General features: G+C 47.3%; 1 protein-coding gene, 1 long non-coding RNA gene and 1 other non-coding gene across 4 annotated transcripts in view; all 3 read left to right on the top strand.

The window, feature by feature from the left end:
* LOC126539585 (latrophilin Cirl-like) overlaps window positions 1-18983 on the top strand; it is a 398662-nt gene that overhangs the window by 217994 nt on the left and 161685 nt on the right. The window lies entirely within an intron of this gene.
* On the top strand, window positions 171-9917 carry LOC129386985 (uncharacterized). The gene is made up of 2 exons (XR_008614328.2): window positions 171-855; window positions 9612-9917. It is a non-coding gene; the product is annotated as an uncharacterized lncRNA (long non-coding RNA).
* Window positions 14759-14831, top strand: TRNAS-CGA (transfer RNA serine (anticodon CGA)). Its single transcript has one exon. It is a non-coding gene; the product is annotated as a tRNA-Ser (tRNA).

Genomic DNA, 18983 nt, shown 5'->3' on the forward strand with positions numbered 1-18983 from the left:
CGCGCGAAAAAGAGCCCCCCGTGCATTCGCAGCCACCAGGACGCCAGCAGCAGCGACGCGAGGAACGTAAGCGCCGCAATGAGGAGCAAAGATATGGCAGCTCCCGAAGTAATGAGTAGGCAGACGCTCGACAGATGGCAGGCCTAACTAAGTTTCCCCGCCATATTGGCAGGCGCCCGTGCGGGGGAACTCCTGGGGCGCAGTCAGCGGCTATTGCAGAGCCGCGTGACGATTATTGCTACGGCCAGGTATTTTATTCCTTCACGTGAACCACGTCCCCTCGGGCAGCCGAGCGTCGCGAGAGCTGGCTCTTGAGCCGATCGGGTTTTCTTTGCCACTGCTTGTATGCGCCGCTGCAGCGCGGGCGACGCGCGAAATGGACGCTCTCTCGGAAATGGCCTCCTTTCGCGGCGGCGCTCCAGCGAGTGCCAGCTTTCTCCGCGCGGCCTGGTGAACTTTGATGGAGACTCGCTCCCCGACACGTGCTTTGCCTTCGAAGGCGAGAATGGACGCCTGACGAGATCGAATTACGGCGCCGCTTCTTCTTGGCGCGCCTCAGTGCTTTCGACCCCGCTCAGCGCTCCCGTGATTGCCCCCCTGCTCTTGGCCACAAGAATACACCGGAGCCAATTAGCGGTTTGATGGGACGTGCCCTCCGGGACTAAAATTGGCACGCTTGACGGCCGGGTGCGGCGACGCTGTCAAACCTGACCCGTCTGATTTGTTTGCGGGAGGTTGAACTTCGATGACCTCAGCGGTGATGCCAGAAGAGCTGAATTTTACCTCTCGGAAAGCTCTCAGTCCTTTGGCCCACTCTTGCCGAGCTTTTCATGGCCCAAGCATAATTTATGCGCAGTGAGTGTTCAGTTTTCTTTTTTTTACCCCTAGTTCTGGCATTCAACATTTCTTCATCCACTGTCTCCTGCGCATTGCAGCCACTGCAACATAGAACGCAGCCAAAGATTGCAGGAGTAGCTTGGCACCACGGTTAGGAAAGCGAGGGGACAACGTCGACTGAGCAACACAGGACGAGTTCTTACAATCAACTGAAAGGGTTTTGTTGTTGTTAGAACTTGCACACGCGCACACACGCACACGCACGCACACCATAGGCGTAGCCGGGGCAAGGGGGTTCCCCTACTGTCAAGTGTGTTTGGTTGCGTGGAGAGGGGTCAGGTGTGCCATTGGGTATCTTCGAATATTCGAACTAGCCACAATTTCGCGATAACCTACTGTTAAGCTCTTGCTACTGTTATGTCTGCTAAGCAAAGTATTGCAATTTATCAGAGGTGAAACAGCGATAAAAGTTTTCGAATCAGTGGAAATACAAAAAAAAAAAAAAAAACAAGTAATGCGTGTTGTTTTCGGTTTCGCAGTAAAAGCCTACAAGACAAACATTATTTTCGCTTGTGGTCTCGTTTAGTGCCTTCAAAAGTGTTTTTCGTGAAGCAGTTTTTTTTTTTTTTTTGCTACATCCAGTGATGCTTTTCTTACAACGGGCCTGTTGTGTTTACGGCACACGAGCAGTTCAGCGGCTTTCTTTTTCCCACAACTTCTGATTTTTTCTTCCCGGCAATCATTTATGTAACGTCTTTGGAAAGCTAGCCATGAAGCATCAATTCATTATTTGAGAGCTTGTTTGCGATGGAGCTCTAAATATGTTGACAGGCTGTTGGCGCAATTTTTTATGGCAATTAGCGATCTTGCGTATAAATCTGATCCTTTGTCCCTAATAGCTGTCTTTTTTACGTCACAGCAAGTACAGACGTGGCATCCTTATACTGAAATAAATATTTCTGCTGTAAAATGCATCCGCATTTGACTATTCGATTCGATATTCGATACTTAGTAAAGTCTTTCTTCTTCTTCTTCCGCCGGGTTCTTCCTTCTTTGTGGTTTTTGTTCGCTCTCGGCTCTTCCTGAGCCGATGCCCTGCTTTCTGCTTCGGTATCTCGGCACTAACGATGCTTGATGTCAATCATTCAAACTGATTTATTTACAGGCAGATAGTAACGGTTACAAGGAGTATATAGCAAACAAGGAAAACTGCTTCACATTTACGAATGCGGCTGAGCAAGGCTTCGGAGCAGTCCGTCGCTCCGATCGGGCACCTGACGAGAACGGTCCGTCGTCTCTCAGGCCTCAGCTCACACTCCCCGCTCAGCCGCGCCCATTATCACCCCCCCCCCCCCCCCCCCCCAGCCACGGGACCATGTCTCCGGGCTGCGTAACTCGCACCGGCGATTGCCGCCGCTCGAGCCCGACGCAGAACACTCCCCAAAGACAGCCTTCTCCAGATGTCGCTACAGCGGCTCACTGCGCGATATATGGCGCTCGCCAGACCCAGTGCGCGAGAACCACTGCCGCTCCCTTTCTCGCCGAACAGCGTCCGGCCACCGTCTTCCCAAAGCAGGCGCTCCCTGGAAGCGGCCAGGGTGTGAGCCAATAGCACAACATTGCCATACAACACATACACAAAAACAGAGTGGGCCCCAGAAAAGTCGAGGAGCACGCACTTAAGCAAAGAAAAAGAATGCATACATGAGCTTCACCAAGCCGAACATTCACAACGACCTTACAGTATCGGAAAAAAATTCTATATTCGCCCACCTCTAACGAAAGCGTTTCATTCGAGCCCTTCAGAGACGACTTCCACGAATGCTCGCTCCATTTATTGTAGCTCGGCCACTCGTGTGCTGGCTGAGAGAAAACGAATGTCCTCCTTGCCGAAGGATGTAATGAAGGTCGCGGTAATTCGTTTGCGTTTCACAATAAAGCTTGCTTAATTAATCGGCGATGGAAAGGCCTGCTCCAACTCGCTACTGTCGCCGTGTACTGCAGGCGCTTTCTTTGCTTTCGCTGACGTTCTCGTGGAAGCACGTTATGCGTACCGTTCGCCTTTCACGCTGTGTGTGCTTTAGTTGTTTCCTTCGCACGCCTATTCAAATCTAAAGGCTTGTTGCTGGTTCATGGCGAACTGACGAGACGAGAAGGCGACACACACACCTGTGCCTCGTCATATTATTCGTTCATTCAAATCCGTCACCCCTGGTCGACTGCACGCTCAGACAATTCGGCAGACAAGACAAAGCGGACTCTCATAATCGAGATTGAGTTAGGTTCTATATGGAGGCATTGAGACTTTTATGGAGACAGCAATAAATATCTGGCTGTAATGGCGAAAGGGGCCCTTTCTTCTTTGCCTCGTCCGAAAAGAAGACGTGCGGACTGTAAAAATATGCTCGTGTTATTTACACACGAAGCGCATATTCTGTATTGCCTTTGCATTTCTGCAAGTGTAATATTCCTTCTATAGTTGCTTGTACTGCGACGGCAGTCAAGTGCTCGAAACTGTACTTGTCGTGTCCGTCCGTCGATCCACTTCGTTGCGCTGACGACGACCGTGGTCGTCATCGTCAAACCTGCAGCTTCGCCAAAGGCCGAAGAAAACTAAAGCTTTGTTTCCATTCGCCGCCGTCGTGGGTTTCTAACCCATGCCTCCGAGGCAATGTAGTCAGGAGCGCTAACGGGGCGCAGAGCTATCGCGCAATTTGTTGTAATTTTGTTGTTTTATTACATGGAAGTAAAATATTCCATAAAAACGAAGCGCTGCGGAAATTTAACGTGACTCACTCAAAATTCGGGCAGGCAAGTTCTAAACAAGCAAGCGGTAACCACGTGCATGCTACATTCAAGCGACGCGACGGGCAGACCCTGTTGAATCGCGGCCTGGAGTACGCGACATCGCGGGAAAATGTAGCCACAAATTTACATTGCTGTTCGAATAAATACACTCGTGTACCCGTAAAGGAATCGCAAACGTACCACGAGATCAATGCTTTAACATTGTGCTATCATTGTGCTACATGCTACTACTATCTGCCAACATCAAATGCTGGCATCGCCAGTAAAAATTAGTTCCGTGCCGCCAGCGTGAAATGCCGTGGTGTCAACTGATGGGGAAAACACAAAACACTTCCGCGGCTCTCGGTAGCGTCTCAGGCTTAACAGCTTCAAAACAAACAACTGATCTCATACGACAAAACAACGCCGATACTTTGCCCTGAGCTTAAGATGAGCCAAAGCGATGGCTGATTTAAGTAGGTATTTGCTTTTTGCTGTCATGGCAGAAAGTTGCAAGAGCGATTTTACATCGAAGCGGGCGGTCTGGTTGCTGCCATGTTGTCGCGCAATCACTCGGTCGCCGCGCGGACGGCGACACGCGAAATTTCCTGGCTGGCCAGAAACCTTCGACGCGACGAGCGACGGATCACCCGCCACGATGGCCTGTCGTTGGTCGCTCTGAAGTCGCGTGCATGTGGTGGCCGGACGTGTGTCGCCCAGAAATTGTTCTCGGCGCGGTGGCGGCATGCTGGCGTGCAGTTGGTTGTCATGCACGGGAACGTCAGCGTTGCGAATAGGCGATAATGGAGCATACGTGGCGCATACTCGATCAAGTGGCTGAGGTTCGACGTGGCTTGAACTTGGTTATTCAAGCATGTTTTCAGGCAGGATCCTCTTGGCTGGAATTGTCCGGCATAAAATGGCCCGATAGCCCGCAGGGTTATCTGGCTTAGTTACCTTGTGCGCTCGGTTGCCACGGTCGGAAGTTACGAATCCTCGCGTTTCTTTTGTTTGTTTTTCTGAAGGTAGAAAGTTTATTTTGTTTATTTTATTTTTGTTTATTGACAAAGCAACGCTCAAGAGCGGTTTGTCTTGGTGCCAAGGCAAAAGGCGGCACTAAAAGCCACCTGACTAGGCCTTTGACACCAGACAGCACGCGCAGCACACAACATGAGCGCAACATGCTTCAAAACACACTGCAAAATATCAAACACATACAAATAAAAATGCATGTACAGAGTATCAAACACGATAAAGCAAGATAAGGAAGAATTAGTCGTCAGCACATTCATTATCAACAAGACACACAACTATTAAGGCCAATGGACTACAATTGGATTGAAGAGAACAAAACAAATGTACAACATAATTACAACTGTCGGAGGAAATACATTTTAGTTAGTTTTCTGAAGGCAAGCAAAGAGGGCGAACTCTCCATTGTATCTAAAAACGATGGATAACAATTCAGAAGGTTCGGAATTTGCCATTTTAATAATTGCATACCGTATCTAGTTCTCGTTTTATTCTTTACAAAGTTTTTATTTCTGAAATAATATGGTGTCTCCGTATATGTATATGTATGAAAAAACAGCTCACGATTTGCTTTTAATTCGAGAAATATCAATTCCAACAAACGCTGTTTATATAACATTTCTATATGAAGTATCCGGTTCTCGGCAAAGTATGGGGATGTATGATCACGACTAGATAGGTTTTGAATGAATCGTATACTTCTGCATTATGTATAGTCGTTCCAAATTATACTTTGACGTAACCCCCCAAACTAGTAGACAATATTTTATACGGGAATGTACAGTACTAAAATAAAGTTGCCGTTTTAATCTTATTGGCAACAACGTCCGAAATCTATTTAGCATTCCAACTGATTTAGCAATGATACCTTTTATAAAATTCACGTGACTTGTCTATCGAAGATTTTCATGAAATAGTACCCCTAGAAGCTTGAATGCTGAAGCCTGCTCTAATGGACATGATTTAAACGTTACAGAGCTATCAATGTGAACTGGTTTATTAACGGATAAGAAGACAATGTGTTTGGTTTTCCTAACATTCAATAAGAGTTTATTTGCATGTAACTAGCAGGACAAATTTTGAAGCCATAATTATACATAATTATACATAATGAATATTACATAATTAATTATACATAATTATACATGATTACATAATTACATAATTATACATAATTATACATCCATCCATCATTAACAGTACGAGTGAGAGACGAAAGGTTATTAGATGTGAAAAAAACATTGTATCATCTGCGTAAAGGACAATGTCTGTGGTCAGGGGGATGTTGACAATATCGTTTATATACAGCAAGAATATTGTTGGTCCTAATATAGATCCTTGCGGAACTCCTCCCAAATTTACCTCCTCCAGTACGCTACATCTCCAGGCTTGGAGTGGCGCCTGACAGCGGCAAATACGCCGAGAGCAATTGGGGCTATACTAATTCAGGTACAACCAAATTAGGAAAACCCACTAAGCTTCAACAAGACACTCCCTCACCAGGACAGGAATTGGCCTCCCTGGTGCAGTATTCGGCCACTCCCTCCCAAATGACTCATTCGCTTAACCAATGGCCCTCAGTCCCCAGCAGCTACGCAGCAGATCGTCCTATGAATCTCTGGGTCCGGACAGGCCGCCAATGGAAACTGACCCTTGCAACGTTTAACACCCGAACCCTCTCGAGTGAAGCCTAGCAGGACTCTTTGAGGAACTATCAGGCATTGTTTGGGATATCATTGTCCTTAGTGAGGTTAGAAGAACTGGTGGGGCTTATACAGTGCTCACAAATGGCCACGTCATTATCAACCTGGGCACTGCAACATTACTGGCAATCAAAGTGCCGATACAGCTGCCTGTGAGGCACATGGCGAATGTGAAAGCACCATTGTCAAGCACTGATGCAGCGCGGCACCTCAGTGGAACACACCGGAGTTCATCAACCGGCGCCTTTGGACCCGCATATGAGATTACTTTTACCTTGTTACAACCAACGGGAAGACGCGTTACCGTGTCTCCTGCGAGTATCAAAAACGCCTACTCATTCCTGATGGCGGACAGTCCAAATGGCAGCGCACGTGATGTCGAAGAAACGTCCAAACACCCCATATGTGACTGCTCCACATACGAGGAGTGCCCTTCGGACAGTTTTGAAGAACTTAGACGACAGGCCCTCCACAGAGGAGATATTGGGCCCGCGGCATCGCGCGTCGAAACGCCATCTTGAAATCGGCCGTTTACGCGACAGCTTCCTTCTGCTGCCGGCAGGCGGCGACACAAGTCAGTGCCAGGCATAGAGTTACTTACTCTAGAGGACAAGCTACCCGTAGGGCCCATGCATTGAAATCGGGAACCGCAAGAGCGCCGCCATGTTGCTATGCGCCGAAGTTGCCAGCTCCTGAGACGCTTGCTAGACTTGGTGACAGTAGTCAGTTTTAATCCGGCAACCGTAGCAACATGGCGTCTCGCTTGTAGTGTCGTGATGTGTGCGTGCAGCCGTGTGTTTGGGCTTTATAAGTTGGTTCTTTATTCTATGTTGCGGGACGGTGTGGGTGTGGTCCATGTTGGCCGTAGAGGTGGCAGTTAAGCAACCGAGGGATGATCCTGTTGAAGTTTCCGGCGGTATGCGGTTTTCAGCGGTCACGCCTGTTGCAGGAGTGTCATTCGACGAGGTTACGAGCTCGAAGCTGTGGTCAGATTCCTCGTTGGCGTTCCGTAATTCTCTTCGCACGGGCGCGGTATGTTGCAAAAGCCGCTTTCGCGATCTATCGTCGCGACGATAGATCGGGTTTTTTTTTCTTATTATAAGTACTGATCCATCTGTAGGGCACATGTAGCGGACAAACGGAAGTCTCAGGAGAGCACCTGAGATTATAATAAAGCAGGCGGCGCAGGAACTCCAGGGCACCCAAGGGACTGTGGGGGGATCAAAGCTCGAAGCAGAACGGTACGTAGGTTGGGGCCGCCGAGGCAGATGTGTGCCAGGGAGTGTTCGCACGGACAGCTCCCCTGGCACGCGCAGCAGTGCCTCGCAAGGTCGACACACATTAAAGGCACCTGCGCCCATGATCTTTCTTTTGCCTCGGTGCAGTGAGCACGATTAACGAGAATAATATGGAGTGCATCCGGTGCAGTCGCGAATGCGTCATGGCTCGCGTCGCCTGGCGTGTGTAGTAATATCAGAGTTGGTCGTATGAACTTTAGGCATAATACGCTTTGTTACGGTACCTTAACGGAATGGGTCTAGAGGACGGTGTTGGTACATTTTTTTCGTACCACCCTAATCGTATACCCCCCGACTACAAACACACACACATACCCCCCCCCTTTTTTTTATGTATACATACAATTATACGTACAAAAAAACCTTGCCGGACGTACAAGAAAGTTGTATTCATCCATCCATCCACATACAATTCCTTGCCATGACGGATCATAGCCTCCTTTATTTTTGAAAAATAGAGGAGGCTATGGGACGGATTGACCAGTTCAAGTTGTCAACTTGTCAGTAACTGTCATAGGAATCACTGTGATAAACACAATTCCACGATCGGATTGTTTACTTTCATTTTTTTTTGTAACACTGAGGACTACATAGAACTTTATTTTGTATATGTGAGAGAAGTATGTGGATATCACGAGCTTAAGCCAATGTGCGATACACAGACAAAGCAGCTGCTACAACATGAACTGCATTGAGGGCCGCACAACACATACGTAATTAAAGGTGCAAAATATAGGGGGAAGCTTCAAAATACGCTCTGTAGCACTGCAAAGTATAACATATATTGTATGTGTACAATAAATGTTCAAAAAAACATTGCATCAATGTCCCATTTGCTTTCAAGTTTATTATCAAGTTCAAGTTTACTGAAGTTTAGTATGAGCATATGTACAGGGTCGTCCTTCTTGAAAGGGAACACGCGAGCGCGTGGCCTGTGCTCTGCGGCGGCTGCCTAGAGCGCCGGTCAGTGGCAGCAAGAGGAAGCACGTCCGCTTTTGGCGTCATCTATTGACGGTCAGAATGACTAGGCATGGCCGATTGGAAGCGCCTACTGGACTCCCTTCCCCGTATTACTGATGCGCAAGGAGCGGGGCCTGCAGCGCAGCGTCTGCTGCTAGCAAATCGCGCTCGCGCTGCAGGCCCCGCTGCTTGCGCATCAGTAATACGGGGACGGGAGTCCAATAGGCGCTTCCAATCGGCCATGCCTAGTCATTCTTACCGTCAATAGATGACGCCAAAAGCTGACGTGCTTCCTCTTGCTGCCACTGACCGGCGCTCTAGGCAGCCGCCGCAGAGCACAGGCCACGCGCTCGCGTGTTCCCTTTCAAAAAGGACGACCCTGTACAACAGGAATCTACTGACACACCCGCAGTCAAGGTGGCTGTTCGAGGTGTGCTGGCTGCCTCAGTGTAAGAAAAAGAAATTGGGTGAATGTCGACACCAGTGCCACTGCTACTGGCCTCTGACCTGCACGTGCCTCTGCGGCATCTTTGCTGGTGGAGTCTGCACAGGCGAGCTGGCGTGGCGAGGAGTCATCCGAGAGAAAGAGTATCGTTTACATTGAGAAGTGGCTGTTCACATTGCCTGTCGCTTTCCCTCAAATGCTACCTTGGCAACTAGGGTGACACACCTGCAGTCAAGGTGGCTGTTCGAAGTGTGCTGGCTGCCTAAACGTACGAAAAAGAAAGAAGTTAGATGAATGTCAATACCAGTGCTATTGCTTCTTGCCTCTTACCTGCATTTGCCTCCACGGCCTCCTGGCTTGCGGAGTCTGTATGAGGGAGCTGCTGTGGCTAGGCGTAGGCATTGTCTAAGAAAAGGCCATTCAAATGGGGAATTATGGAAATAAATGCAGTTGTTATGTCTGCTTCTTGCACTCTTCTTGCCTAAACGTTTTCAAACATCGTGTCCAGTACACACCAGCACTTTGACTGCTTCTGCTTTTTACCTGCAGGTGTTGCTGCGAGATCCTTAGTATGGCTGCGTGCAGCATTGTAACACTTGGTGGAGGCATTTGAAGTGGTAGCCAAAAATATGAAGACTCATCCTTGCCTGCATGAATGCTTTCAATTTCTAAATGCATTGGTAACTATCACTACTGGTGCAAGGCCCCCCACATCTATGCGGCAAGTGCCATAGCTCGAAACCGAATTTTTCCTTTAGTGTTTCACAAGGCGTCTGATATTTCCACATTAGATGTGATGTGTTTGTTTTTATTTATCCCAGTGTGGAGAGAGCATCATTAAATTGTTTTTTTTTATTTTTGCGTGTCTTGTCTTTTGGTTTATTTCTGAATTTACCAAGCACCAGTCCCATGACGCTAAAGTGACTTATGTAATGGCAATCAGCTTTTGTTTTGCAGAAAAACAATGCATTTCCTGACCCATTGTTTGACATCCCCTCACTCGCATAATTTTGCAGAGTATTCTACCTATATTAACTTGCTTGACCTCCACTAAAGAGTCTTGCATATTCAAATACGACTCTTTCCTTAAAATCATTCAACACTTCTCATAATTTCTGTACATTGGGCTTCTGATACTCGGCATTCACCATCATTTTTGCTTGTTTCTGACTTGAAATGTCTTCTTTAATTTAGAGCTTAAATTTTACCTTTGGAACACACGGAAGGGCTTGCCATTGCATATCTGCATAAAAGGGAAACATGTTTCATTAAACATTTGCAAAATCCAATTGAAGATTGATGAATGCAGCTTGCAGTGTGATATGACTGAATGAGCCATAAAAGTAACTCATCTCACTTGGTAAATTAAATCACATATTAGTGTGATGTACAAGATACGTTACACTAACGTGGTGGGTTCTCTTGCTTATACAGCAAAATAATCGGTACGTGCGCGCGAAAAAATTATTTTTGCATACCACTTGTACACACTGATTTAAGGAAAATGAGCTGGAGCTGTCCACATGATCTACTTATTTTACCTGCGAATATGGTCAACAAAAATGTGTCCCAGCTGCTTAGTGGTATTTGAGATTATGTCAGTATTGCATATGTGCCGGTTGTCTAAAATAATTGAATTTTGAAAGTGCTCGCAGGGATCTGATGTGCATGTCTGCAGTTTATGGATACATGTAAAAGACTCAGCATCAAGTGCGAGTGAACGGTCCCACAGGCCCGGAGTCGATCATGCAAATAGATTCGCTGCACAAATTTGTGACCAGAAAAGATATTCCACATGAAATGACATGCAAGGAAGTGTTGAAAATATTGCACAGTCAATAAAACTCCTACGCTATTAATATGTGGGTTGATGCACTCGTTATGCACAACGGAGCTGAGGCGTGCAGACAGGACACAAGAGTAGAGTGAGTAGAGTATTTACAAGCAAACAACACGAGCGCCGCCCACTTCTCTACTCTTGTGTCCTGTCTGCACGCCTCACTTCTGTTTTGCATAATGAATCCTTACCAACTAGCTCAGCTTTCTGTCGTTCGAAGTCTCGATGCACTCGATTTCGTCCGCATTAGGCACTCGCCTCTTGATTACTTCGTGGCACAGAAATACTCGGCATCAGGCTGTTTTTCTGCTGTGGCCTTCGTAGAAGCATGATTGTTCAAAGTGCAACAATTAAACAGATTCTTTGAGTTGCTTGTGGCTTCGCCAGTACAATCCGGTGCGCTGGTCCGCCTGTCCAGCAATTTCCTACTAAAGGGAAACCTGCAAATAAAAACACCGCTCCGCATGTAGAAAAATGCTCTACTGTGACGCTTCTCAAACGATTGTGATGCACCACAAGAGCTGCCTACTCGCGCGATATTCTCAACAAGGAGATACATTCGTTTACTTACATGCGAAGGTATATGCCAGAGCACTTCGCGGCTTCGGTGGCACATAAGGCACGAGTGTCCCATAGCGTCCGATGTCGACGCGCGATCGCATGTCAAACCTAAACTGTACGAAACTACTAAGCATCCAAAAAAACAGATTCGAAACCGAAATTCGCGTCATCCTTTATTGCATGAATGCGTACATCGTGGTTTACGTAAGTCACGGACTTAGCGATCGCTTTCTGTAAACTTATTAACGCACCACCTTCATAAAGCCATGAGGTATGCGTTTTTAGATGACAAAGCATAAGGTGACCTGTACGTGTTTTCAGCTCTTTCAATAGTAATTGCGCTGGCCACATTGACCAGTAGCAACAGGGCGGCGCCCTAGAGGTTCCCACTTTTCCGGCCCAGCTTTTCCTCTAGAGTTGTTCTACTAACTCTATGGTGCCAGGACCGCCTTTTCAGACGCCATTTTTTCTATAGGCGAAAACAGTTTCTCAATTTTGTCATAAAAAACAGGCGACTAATCGTGCCAAGTGTTATACTAAACGAATCAGACAACAAAATGCGATCGTTCTGCAAAATTTGAGCAAGAACATTGCAGCGGTGAGTGCAAAATCTTTTTTCGAACACACGTAGCCAAATATTCAGGACCCTGTATATATATGTATAAGGAAGTGCGCTTAGTGTAGCGAGTTGGTCCTTCGTGCGCTCTATTTATTTTAAATCCTCTTTGACGAATAATTAGAGGGGAAAAGATGTGCACGTGACCTGCGCTTCTGTGGCTTTAACGCCACGCGCGGCTGCAGCAGCGACGTATGCATGGAAGGTTCGGTGACCGCGGCAGCGCTTGTATCGGTGTAGCGGGGTCCTGTATGAAAAGATCATTTCTTCACAATGTGTGCAGCCCATGCATGCAGGCTAAACAGCTTCGCTGGTAATCCGTCCACGTATGAATGTTGCTGTCCCACGAATATTTTGTTTCCACGGAAAGCAAATAGAGAGTTTTAGAATAGCGCTTTGCGGGTGTTAGCGTCGGGGCACGCAGGAGTGAAGAGCTTTAGAACAGGGCGTTTGTGGATAGCGTCTTGCGCTGACAGCGCCACTATTCGGCGTCAAAGAAAACCTTTAGAAATCCAATTCCGAATCAGCGGCGTCTAATGAATCAATCTTCGTTACACACGCTATTTGAGAGAAAGCGATAACCGCAGTCACTTCTCCAAGCTTGGCAACTTTTGGGCCTCCCGCTAAATCTGTGAAATAGCGTGCCCAACGCAAAACCCAAACGCAGTTTGCGTCTCGCGCATACGCAGTGGCTTCGACGCTATTTCTTTGGGGCCCCGAAACGTTTGGGGCCCCTGTTCTAAACCTCTCCGTCGAATGCCCACTGTGCAACAGGCAATGCACGTCGCTGATCTAGATCACATTCTGCGCGTTGATTTGTCGCCTTTATTGCGCAGCAAGTGCGCGCATGCGTCTCCACGCGGGCCCGATTTTCAGTCGTCTACCGGAGCCCTGCAGAGCGCGCCCGACAGAGTGTGGCGCAGGTGGCTGACCTCGCGGCCATAGGTGGGAATCAGTTTACGGGCCGCGACTTGATTAATGCGCGAGACCCGTCCGTTCCGGTGTGTAATGACAATAATCGGCCTTCCCCGAGACTCTGCGTGTCGCTCGTCTTCTTTCTCTCCTCCCGCGTCGCGCTCATTTTGTAGTCCTCCATAACCTACTGTTGTTAATATTTAAAGAGGACTCCAGGGCCACCTGCTTATTGTGTTATTTATTTTTTTCGTCCCTGTAGCACCCGCGCTGCTCTGCGTCGCCAGCTGCTGCCCGCTTGTTGAGTGAAGCCGTTTATTACTTTTGGCCGCGGCGCACCCATTAAAACCGAGGGTCTTTAAAACGACGCCACCGCCGCGGCGTATAATACCGTGGCCTCGGTTCGGCGCCCCAATTAGGCTTGGCGCGCCGCCTTTGCCCGCCGTGCGCGGCGCCACTCGCCGAGCGATCGAACCGAGATGTGCGGCGCGTAGCTTCCGCGCGACGTCGCTTGGAAGCGCTCACACCGTGTTGCGTGTACACACGCGGAAGCTTGCAGCGACGTCTTGTTTAAAAAAAAGAGGCAGAGACGTTCGTCGGACCGATTGGCTGCCCGCCGCGATGGTGCTAAACGATGAAAGGATTTAAAAGAACAATGATGCACAGGTGCAACGAACGTGTCGTAATCAATTCCTTGTGAAACCAAGCTTTACCCGAGCGGCTAATTAAGTGCGATAACTGACGGTGAGGTGCACAGTTCTTTTTCTCCTGTGAAAAGTGCAATCTCATCGAATGTTTTGTTTATAGCTCCGCATAGGTCACGATTTTATGCTCGTGCGACTGTATGCTTATGTGCTACACCGTTCACAGGCTATGCGGAAGTGTAAACATTAAGTCAGGCGGGTGCACAGTGCGAAACGACTACGCAGCGAGATCACGATGTGCTTGTCGAGGCAATAGTGATGACGATGATGGCGACAGGGGCTACGCTCGGACGAGTATGACACGCGCACGTGAAAAAAAAAAAGAACATTTGGGGCGGATCGTATACCCCTCGAGTCAAACCGGCACATAACCATTCTCTCGGATTGGCCAAGAACGGTAACCGTAGGTCAATGGCCAAATCAAAGGAACTCAATTAAATCACTTGAATACCATTAAGATGCCCTTTTCATAAGAAGCCAACAAACATTGACACCAAGGACAACATAGGGGAAATTATTGTGCTTAATAAATGAAATAAAGAAACGAAGAATTAATGAAAATTAAAGTGGATGAAAAAACAACTTGCCGCAGGTGGGAACCGAACCCACATCCTTCGCATTTCGCGAAATGCGAAGGATGTGGGTTCGGTTCCCACCTGCGGCAAGTTGTTTTTTCATCCACTTTAATTTCCATTAATTCTTCGTTTCTTTATTTCATTTATTAAGCACAATAATTTCCCCTATGTTGTCCTTGGTGTCAATGTTTGTTGGCTTCTTATGATATGACTAATAAAATCGGGACCCTCTGTTAACCCCCTTTCTTCTCGTTTATTACATGACGAGGATCTCGAATCCGGCTACATTGATGCCTTCAGGTAGCATATGTGGGTTTATTGACCAGTTGCCTTCACCCAAAAAGATCACGTTCTCGTGACGCCTGCGGCAAAAAAAAAAAAAAAGGACGTCCCACGTCCGCCGCCAAGGTCTGTGTGTGGTGGCGCTGGCTAACACTCCCAGGGTTCTACTAGGACACATAAACACCCAATAAAGTGGATGGGAAAACAGCGCCGCGGTAGCTCAATTGGTAGAGCATCGCACGCGAAATGCGAAGGATGTGGGTTCGGTTCCCACCTGCGGCAAGTTGTTTTTTCATCCACTTTAATTTCCATTAATTCTTCGTTTCTTTATTTCATTTATTAAGCACAATAATTTCCCCTATGTTGTCCTTGGTGTCAATGTTTGTTGGCTTCTTATGATATGACTAATAAAATCGGGACCCTCGGTTAACCCCCTTTCTTCTCGTTTATTAAGATGCCCTTGTGCGTTATAGATGCCTGTCAACCGACATTATGTGTATACCCGGGCTTATGTCATGATTTATTGTTTCATTACGCAGAACACAGGTGCCGCTAGGCTGCATTACTCTGTCGGCGCCAGCACACTCTTCTTGAAATTTTATTCTTCAGACTCTTCTATGAACTGTGGCCCTATTGTTGTACGTCCATCACCGACGGACCCACCAGTAGCAGCAGCAGCAACAGCCATGCCAAACCTTGAGGGCTTGAGAAGAATAAGAAATTAGAAGAGAGAATCTGTACGATAACACGAAGGGAAGTGTCTTGCCATTTGAGGCTCGAGCCGGTTGCCTAAGGACAAAACCATGCCGGAGCAAATATTCGCAACGAGATGAGGCACGTGCATGCTGCAGCGAAAATCCGGAAACCAGTCAGCACATCCTAATGGAATTGACCCCTAGGTAACGTGCACCTTCCAGAAGCGCTTGCATTTAAAGTGGAGAGAAGCTTCGACCGGCCAGCAGTCGAGATAAGCAAGAATATTTGTCACGGCCCCGTTTCTAAGGGGATGCCAATACATCGACACCGTTCTTCTCCGTACAGTATGGTGACACGTCTGGTTGTGCCGCCATATTACCTAGGAAGATTAAAGGCGCATCATGACGGACAGCGGGAACGTAGGTTCCGCGTTCACCGACACTGTAAAAATTAGTAATTTTCGCAGCTTGTACGCCTGCGTCCGTTGCAGTATTTACATCTCACCTTAAAGGGACCCTGAAACGATTTTGCCGATTTTGTACAAATGTATTGAGTCGTTAGGGTTGACCCTTCTGATCATTAAGTAACACATTTAAGCGCTCTACGTAAAGCGTGTAAATTATTATAAGGTTCTAAAAATGTACATCGCTACCGATCGCAGAACGCCACTCCGCCCAGTTTTCAGCCGCCTTTGACCAAGTGACGCGAAGTGCCCATATGACGTCAGCAGTGCGAGCTTATCCGATTGGCTGCCCAGGGCGCGTCATCGATAATTTCTCTAACCTTGTGGTGAACAAATCCTGTTCGTAATAGTTGGAATGTTAGTTAATTTGTTTGTATCAAAAAGAAGCTAACAAAATGCACAGGGACAATCTATCACTACATTCATTAAGCACTTCCGGCACACAGCAAGTGTCGTCTGCTTGAGTTACAACGTATTCCGCGATGACGCCAGCTGTGCGGTCTGTGTGTGTCTTGATCTGTTTTAAGCATGAAATACTTTCAGCTCCAGCTTCGGCGACTTTCAAGTGACCTTGAGTCAGAAGCCACAGCCGTTATCTGGGCACTCAAAGGGGAACATCCGGGCAAGTTGCGAGATCAAAATGAGATCATCCGGGCAACTCGTCAAAACAAAGAAGTGCGGTCTCTGGCCATCAACCCTTTGTACATGACCACATCACGTACGCTAGTTACTGCCGAAACGAACTACAAAAAAAAAAAAAAGATCAGTGTTCTTCCACCCTGAAAAAGCTGTGTATATATGGACCCCTGAATGGCGAACTGCACCTCCGCCACGGGTCGGCCCGGTATTGCACTATCTGCGGAATCGGCCCACCTATTTGTGTTTTCTGTTAACACACGCACACAATTCTGGGGAAACTAGCCCTTACCAGCTTCGCTGTAAAATTAGTTGTATTTGTGTGTTAAATTAATTAATACTTAATTAAGGACGGCGAACGCTGGAGCACTGGCACGAGCGCGTTCATGCGGTAGCGCGCCGACGAACCTGCTGTGAAAGAAGAGGCTGGAGCGAATCGTGATAATGATAGTTTCGTGTTAACACACGGAGACGATCCAGGGGGAAGCAGCCCTTAACAGCTTTGCTTTAAAAAGAAATTGTGACAATCAAAGTAATTTCATTCAGAGAAGCACGCAGCCGCATATCGTACCTGCCAAAGAACAGCTCTGCCGATGTGGCGCAACAGCGATTTCCGGCAGCTGTGCGGCCAGTGGGCCGGCAGTGACGTCATCCGCCCCCTCGGCGGCTGCTCCGCCATTCCAGAACCGTGGACCTCCGGGCCTGTGGCCTCAAGGGTGTCGTCTCTCGAGAAGAGGCCCTCTCACCAAACAAACCGCTCACAAGTGTCCACCGCGTCGGAAGAAGAGGTGATGGACACAACACCCACTCAGGCGGCGCCAATCTCTGTAACGCTCCGAAAATGAAAGACAAACCGGCGCCCAGGAAGGGCTATGTGAGCTGACTCCTTTTTATTAAACGCACAGCGCGAAAACCCCATTCAACATGGGTTCACAAGTATTACACTGGAATGTCAGAGGTCTCCTCCGGCGACGTTAAAGAACTACATAAATACAATCCAAAGGGGCTGTGTGTTCAAGAAACACACTCAAACATACGTTAGCAAATTTTCTCCGACAATATATGCTATTTTTCGTAAAGACCACAATGACACTGTCGTGTCATACGATAGTGTGGCTATCATAGTCGACAGAGGTGTTGTCTGCCGCGAATGAAGACTTCGTACGCCCCTAGAGGCAGTTGCTGACCGAAACGGGCTGTTTGACAAGGTAGTCTTATCAGCTCTGTTTACATCAACTGAATGAAACCGAATTTCAAAGCTACATAAATGAACTTCCGGCGACACACATAGCTGTCGGAGACCTAGACGCACATAATACTTTGTGGGGAGAGTCTCGCTGTGATGCGAGAGGACGGCTAATAGAAAACATCCTATTCTCTTCAAGTGCCTGCCTGCTTAACAAGAAAGAACCAACATTCTACAGCCCTACGCAAAAAACATTTTCTTCTATAGACCTCAGCATAGCGTGCAGTACAATTGTACCATATCTGGAGTGGAATGCGATTAATAACACTTATGGAAGTGATCACTTCCCCATTTTCCTAAACCTTACAAAACAAGCTGAGTGCTCTGCACACGTTCCTCGATGGAAAGTTGATTCAGCTGACTGGACGACGTTTCGCGAGCTAACATAGCTGCCCTGGAATGATATCTGTGAACTTAGTCTAGACGATGCAGTAGCATACCTAACAGCGTTCATTACCGATGCTGCATCAGTATGTATTCCCCAAGCAAAGGGTTTGCCTTCGAAACGACGTATTCCATGGTGAAATGAGGATTTCAGGGAAGCCTAGAAAAAATGAACAAAATAAAAGACCGTTAAACTTATCCTCTACATGCACAAGGATACACTCTTGAGCACCAGGCTGAATGTATAGGAGCACACTTCGAGCACATTTCCAGCACATCCCATTACACAGCTACATTTCTAAAATACACTAGCGACAAGCAGAGCGACTGCCTCTGGGTCGGAAAGGCACATACAATGAAGTATACAATCGTCCATTTACCATGGCGCAATTCCAGGCCTCACTGACTTGTTGTAACGAGTCCGCTCCAGGAAGTGACAGAATAATGTATGAAATTATCAACCACTGACGCCCCGAAACACACAAACCACTACTGTCACTCTTTAACTGCATGTTCTCTTCCGGCTACATTCCGCCCGCCTGGAAAGAAGCAATTGTAATTCCTATTCTCAAAGAGGGCAGCGGCCTTTCCTCACCCAGCAGTTATAGGCCTACAGCTCTCACAATTCGTATATGCAGACTCTTAATTAACAACATGCCGCAGGTAGGGAACGATCCCACAACCTTCGCGAAGGTTGTGGGATCGTTCCCGTGCACCTGCGGGAAGTTGTTTTTTCAACCACTTTAATTTCCGTTAGTTTATCGTTTCATTATTTCATTTATTAAGCACGAGTAATTTCCCCTATGTTTTCCTTGGTGTCAGTGTTTGTTGGCTTCTTACGATAGGATTAGTTCTAGGAATTCACAGCGCAGGGAACAATAGAGAGATGACAAAACTAGTAACGTATACATAACAACCGAAAAAAAGACACATAATAGGAAAATACAGAAAGAGTACACTTTACCAAGCAGACAGTGTCCACGAATAAGTACGTAATTATTCAATTTGC

The sequence above is a fragment of the Dermacentor andersoni genome, chromosome 11, assembly GCF_023375885.2.
Source record: "Dermacentor andersoni chromosome 11, qqDerAnde1_hic_scaffold, whole genome shotgun sequence".
In the NCBI taxonomy this organism is placed as follows: Eukaryota; Metazoa; Arthropoda; class Arachnida; order Ixodida; family Ixodidae; genus Dermacentor; species Dermacentor andersoni.